This window comes from Cryptomeria japonica, unplaced genomic scaffold (genome assembly GCF_030272615.1).
Source record: "Cryptomeria japonica unplaced genomic scaffold, Sugi_1.0 HiC_scaffold_100, whole genome shotgun sequence".
NCBI classification, from domain to species: domain Eukaryota; kingdom Viridiplantae; phylum Streptophyta; class Pinopsida; order Cupressales; family Cupressaceae; genus Cryptomeria; species Cryptomeria japonica.
The window spans coordinates 197,501-203,105 of NW_026728922.1; the positions used below are offsets into that span (position 1 = coordinate 197,501).

The window sequence follows — 5,605 nt, forward strand, 5'->3', positions numbered from 1 at the left end:
CTTGGCTGGGTTGCGCGCCCTGGTGGGCACCATGGTGCGCACCAAGGAGCGCTCCGAAGTGTGCTCCAAGGTGCGGCCTGCACGAAGTCGGAGCCCGGTTTGCCCCGGGTGTGCACCTCGGGTGGGCACCTTGGTGCGCATGCCTTGCCTGGGCTGCGCACCAGGGCGGGCTCAAGATGGCACCCGCGTTCCTTTTTTTTCACTATCTTTCAAAACGGAAATTTTAAAATCTCATTTTTTTTTGCCTTTTTCTGGAAATTAGTGAAGGCAGCGCATCAAAGGTGCGCACCTCGCTGCCCACCACGGTGCGCAACGCCGGTGGGCACCCGGGAGTGCTTCGAAGTGTGCTCCAAGGTGCTGCGTGCACGTTGTCGGAGCCCGGTTTGCCCCGGGTGCGCACCTCGCGTGCACCTTCGTCGGGGTGGGCACCTTGGCTGGGTTTGCCCCGGCTGCGCTCCGAAGCGGGGTTATTGGAGCGCCGCCTCTTTTTTTGTCGGAGCGTTTGGTGGGGTTTCTCGCATTGGCTCTTCCGAGGCCCGGTTGCCACCCTGGCGCGCACGAAGTCGGAAGTAGGGTTAATTGCCCGGGTGCGCACCTTTGCCAGGGTGGGCACCTTACCTGGGCTGCGCACCAGGGCGGGCTCAAGATGGCACGCGCGTTCCGTTTTTTTCACTATCTTTCAAAACGGAAATTTTAAAATCTCCTTTTTTTTTTGCCTTTTCTGGAAATTAGTGAAGGCAGCGCATCAAAGGTGCGCACCTCGCTGCCCACCTTGGTGTGCTCTGAGGTGCGCACCCGGGAGCGCTACGAAGTGTGCTCCAAGGTGCGGCGTGCACGTTGTCGGAGCCCGGTTTGCCCCGGGTGCGCACCTCGCCTGCACCTTGGCCGGGGTGGGCACCTTGGCTGGGTTTGCCCAGGGTGCGCTCCGAAGCGGGGTTACTGGAGCGCCCCCTCTTTTTTTGTCAGAGCGTTTGGTGGGGTTTCTCGCATTGGCTCTTCCCAGGCCCGGTTGTTGGGTGCGCTCCCACCCTGGCGCGCGCGAAGTTGGAAGTTGGGTTAATTGCCCGGGCGCGCACCTTCGCCAGGGTGGGCACCTTGGTGCGCACACCTTGGCTGGGCTGCGCACCAGGGCGGGCTCAAGATGGCACCAGCATTCCCTTTTTCTCACTATCTTTCAAAACGGAAATTTTAAAATCTCGTTTTTTTTTTGCCTTTTATGGAAATTAGTGAAGGCATCGCATCAAAGGTGCGCACCTCGCTGCCCACCTTGGTGTGCTCCGAGGTGCCCACCACGGTGCGCAACGCCGGTGCGAACCCGGGAGCGCCCCGATGTGTGCTCCAAGGTGCGGCGTGCACGAAGTCGGACCCCGGTTTGCCCCGGGTGCGCACCTCGCGTGCACCTTGGTGCGCACACCTTGGCTGGGTTGCGCGGCCTGGTGGGCACCATGGTGCGCACCAAGGAGTGCTCCGAAGTGTGCTCCAAGGTGCGGCGTGCACGAAGTCGGAGCCCGGTTTGCCCCGGGTACGCACCTCGCGTGCACCTTCGCCGGGGTGGGCACCTCGGCTGGGTTGCGCGCCCTGGTGCGCACCAAGGAGCGCTCCGAAGTGTGCTCCAAGGTGCGGCGTGCACGAAGTCGGAGCCCGGTTTGCCCCGGGTGCGCACCTTCGCCGCGGTGCGCACCATGGCGTGCACGAAGTCGGAGCCCGGTTTGCCCCGGGTGCGCACCTCGCGTGCACCTTCGGCGGGGTTGCGCGCCCTGGTGGGCACCATGGTGCGCACCAAGGAGCGCTCCGAAGTGTGCTCCAAGGTGCGGCGTGCACGAAGTCGGAGCCCGGTTTGCCCCGGGTGCGCACCTCGCGTGCACCTTCGGCGGGGTTGCGCGCCCTGGTGGGCACCATGGTGCGCACCAAGGAGCGCTCCGAAGTGTGCTCCAAGGTGCGGCGTGCACGAAGTCGGAGCCCGGTTTGCCCCGGGTGCGCACCTCGCGTGCACCTTCGCCGCGGTGGGCACCATGGCGTGCACGAAGTCGGAGCCCGGTTTGCCCCGGGTGCGCACCTCGCGTGCACCTTCGCCGGGGTGGGCACCTCGGCTGGGTTGCGCGCCCTGGTGCGCACCAAGGAGCGCTCCGAAGTGTGCTCCAAGGTGCGGCGTGCACGAAGTCGGAGCCCGGTTTGCCCCGGGTGCGCACCTCGCGTGCACCTTCGCCAGGGTGGGCACCTCGGTGCGCACACCTTCTCAATGTTTTCTTGCCTTTTCTGGAAATTGGTGAAGGCAGCGCATCAAAGGTGCGCACCTCGGTGTGCTCCGAGGTGCGAACCCGAGAGCGCTCCGAGGTGCCCACGAAGTCGAAAGTCGGGTTAATTGCATTGTTTTCCCCGGGTGCGCTCCGAGGTGCGCAACATCGGCGCGCACCAAGGAGGGCTCCGAAGTGTGCTCCAAGGTGCGCACGATGGCGTGCACCTCTGGTGCGCACGATTCGGAGCTCGGTTTGACCGGGGTGCGCACACCTTGGCTGGGTTGCGCACCTTTTGTGCGCTCCAAGGTGCGCACGAAGTCGGAGCTCGGTTTGCCCCGGGTGCGCACCTTCGCCAGGGTGCGCACCTTGATGCGCACGCCTTGGCTGGGCTGCGCACCTTGGTGGGCGCCATGGTGCGCACCTTTCGTGCGCTCCAAGGTGCGCACGAAGTCGGAGCTCGGTTTGCCCCGGGTGCGCACCTTGGTGGGCGCCATGGTGCACTCCGAGGTGCCCAAGATTGGTGCGCACCAAGGAGCGCTCCGAAGTGCGCTCCAAGGTGCGCGCGAAGTCGAAAGTTGGGTTAATTGTCCGGTTTGCCTCGGGTGCGCACCTTGCGTGCACCTTCGCCAGGGTGGGCGCCTTGGTGCGCACACCTTGGCTGGGCTGCGCACACCTTGGCACCCGCGTTTCCTTCATTTTAAATTTTTTTTTTTTACAATCTCTCAAGTGGGAAATTCTATAATCTCAACTTTTTTTGCCTTTTCAGGAAACTTTTGAATGGAGCGCATCATTGGTGCGCTCCGAAGTGTGCTCCAAAGCTCTCTCCAGCTGCGTGCACCTGCCCCGGCCGCGCACCCGGCCCCGCCCAGCTTCGCTCACCTGTCCCGGGCGTCTGGTGCGGAACCTTAGAGTAAGAAACATCACCGTGCACCTTGGCCAACGTGCGCGACTCGACCGAGCGCGCACTGGCCGAGGTGCACACCGATTTCACCTGGGTGCGCGCGCAGCACCTCGGGCGCACCGGGGTGCGCGCACAACGCCCGGGTTGCACCGTGGCCTGTGTGCTCGGGGCGCCTCGGGTGCGCGCTCGGTGTCGCCCCCGCGCGCGCGGTAGTGCGGGCAGCGCACCCCGGCCCGGCCCGGCCCCGACGAGAACGCAAACGGGCAAAAGGTTTATTCAAATAGCATTGCGACGCCCGGCGAAAAACTAAAAAAGGGTGCAACACCGGGACTTCCCGGGAGGTCACCCATCCCAGTACTACTCCGGCCCAAGCGCGCTTAACTGCGGAGTTCTGATGGGATCCGGTGCACTAACGCTGGTATGATCGCACCCGTTATGAGCTTGTCGCAGTGTGTACTTAGCAAACCGCGACCCACGTGCGAATCCACCCCGGCCACCCACCCCCGTCGAGGTGCACACCCTCCCTCGCGAAGTGCGCCCCGTTCGCCAAGTGTGAGCCCTGCCCGGGTGCGCGCACCTTGCTAGGGCGTCGGGTGTGCACCCGGCCCGGCCTACGTGCGTGCACCTGGAGGGGGCGTCGTGTGCGTGCAGTGTCCCGTCTGCAACGCGGTGCCCACACACCACCTCGGGCGCAACGACCTGCGCTCACATGTGGGCCGAGTGCACCTTGGTGCATGTTCGGGGCGCCTCGGGTGCACGCTCGATCTTGCCCCGGTGCACCAAGGCGCTCGGTTTGCCCCGGGTGCGCACTTGGTGCAAGGTGGGCACCCAAAATAGGGATCAAGCACCAAAACACAAGTTTCGGGATGCAAAATGGGACCCAAGGACCACAAATGCGTTCCAAGACCCATGATGGGTCCACGAGAACAAAAATGTGTTCCGAGACTTAATAAACAAATATTGGGTTTTAGGAGAAGAAACATGCTCTGATGCCCAAAACGAGAATCGACCCCGAAAAGGCCACAGGCCAAAAGTGGGATGCGAGACAAAAAAAAATGGGACCCGAGGACCAAAATTGGGTTCCCAGGTCGAAGACAGGGCAACCGGACAAGAAACGACCTCTAAGGCTCGAAATGAGTCCCGACGACTAAAACTTGACAAGAAGCACCCATCAGGCACCCAACTCGACACCCATGGGATGCCGACCCACCCGGGCTTCCACCTAGCACACCTTGGCACCCACCCACCCTCGCACCCAACCTCGCACCCAACTTAGCACCTTTGAACCCACATTGGCACTCACCCTGACCCTGGCACCTTGGAACCCACATTGGCACTCACCTTGACCCTGGCACCCACCTTTGCACTCACCTTGGGACCCACCCTGGCTCCCACCTCGGCACCCACCCAGACACCCACCTTGGTTCCTTGGCACCCACCTTGGATCCTTGGCACCCACCCCGACACCCACCTTGGCACGCAACTTGGCTACTTGCCACCCACCTTGGCTCCTTGACGCCCACCCCGACAACCACCCCGTGACCTACCCTGGCTAGGGTTGGTGCACACCCACCCTGGTGCCCACCTTGGCACCCACCCTATGACCCACCTTGGCACGCACCTTAGTACCCACCCCGTTACCCACCCTAGGACCCACCCCGTGACCCACCTTGGCCAGGGTGGGTGCACCCACCCTGGTGCCCACCTTGGCACCCACCCATCCTAGCACCCAGCCTGTGACCGGGCTTGGAACCCAACCTTGCACCCGCACCCGTCTTGGCCAGTGTGGGTGCGCACCCATCCTGGCACCCACGTTGTGACACACCCTTTAACCCACGCACCCTAGCACCCACGTTGGCACCCACCTTGGAACCCAACCTAGCAACTTGGCACCCACCCCGTGACCCACCTTGGCATCCACCATAGCAGTCGCCGACTTGGCACCCACCTCGGCACCCACCTTGACACTTGTGGACCCACCTTGCCACTCACCCTAGCATCGACCCATCCTAGCACCCACCCTGGCACCTTTGCACCCTAGCACTCACCCATCCTAGCACCTAACCTGTGACCCACCTTGACACTCACCCTCGCACCCACCTTGGAACCCAACCTAGCACCCACCCACCCTGACACCAACCCTAGCACCTACCCACCCTTGCACCCACCCTGTGACCCATCTTGGCACCCACCCATCCTACCACTCAACCTATCACCCACCTTCTCACCCACCTTGGCATCCACCTTAGCACCCACCCACACTGGCACCTTGGCACCCACCTCGGGCAAGGTGGGTGCACACCCACCCTGGCACCCAATTTAGAACCCACCGAGCATGTTACCCACCTTGGCACCCACATTGCAGCCCACCCTAGTACCCACCCTATGACCCACATTGGCATCCACACCCTAGCACCCAGGCACCTCGACACCCGCCTTGACACCCACCCTAGCACTGAACCTGTGA

At 63.0% G+C, this 5,605-nt stretch overlaps 1 non-coding gene across 1 annotated transcript; it reads right to left on the reverse strand.

Annotated features, from left to right (window-relative positions):
• Positions 1–3,451: 3,451 nt before the first annotated feature.
• LOC131865015 (5S ribosomal RNA) lies at positions 3,452–3,570 on the reverse strand. Its single transcript, XR_009363741.1, has one exon. It is a non-coding gene; the product is annotated as a 5S ribosomal RNA (ribosomal RNA).
• Between the last annotated feature and the right edge of the window lie 2,035 nt (positions 3,571–5,605).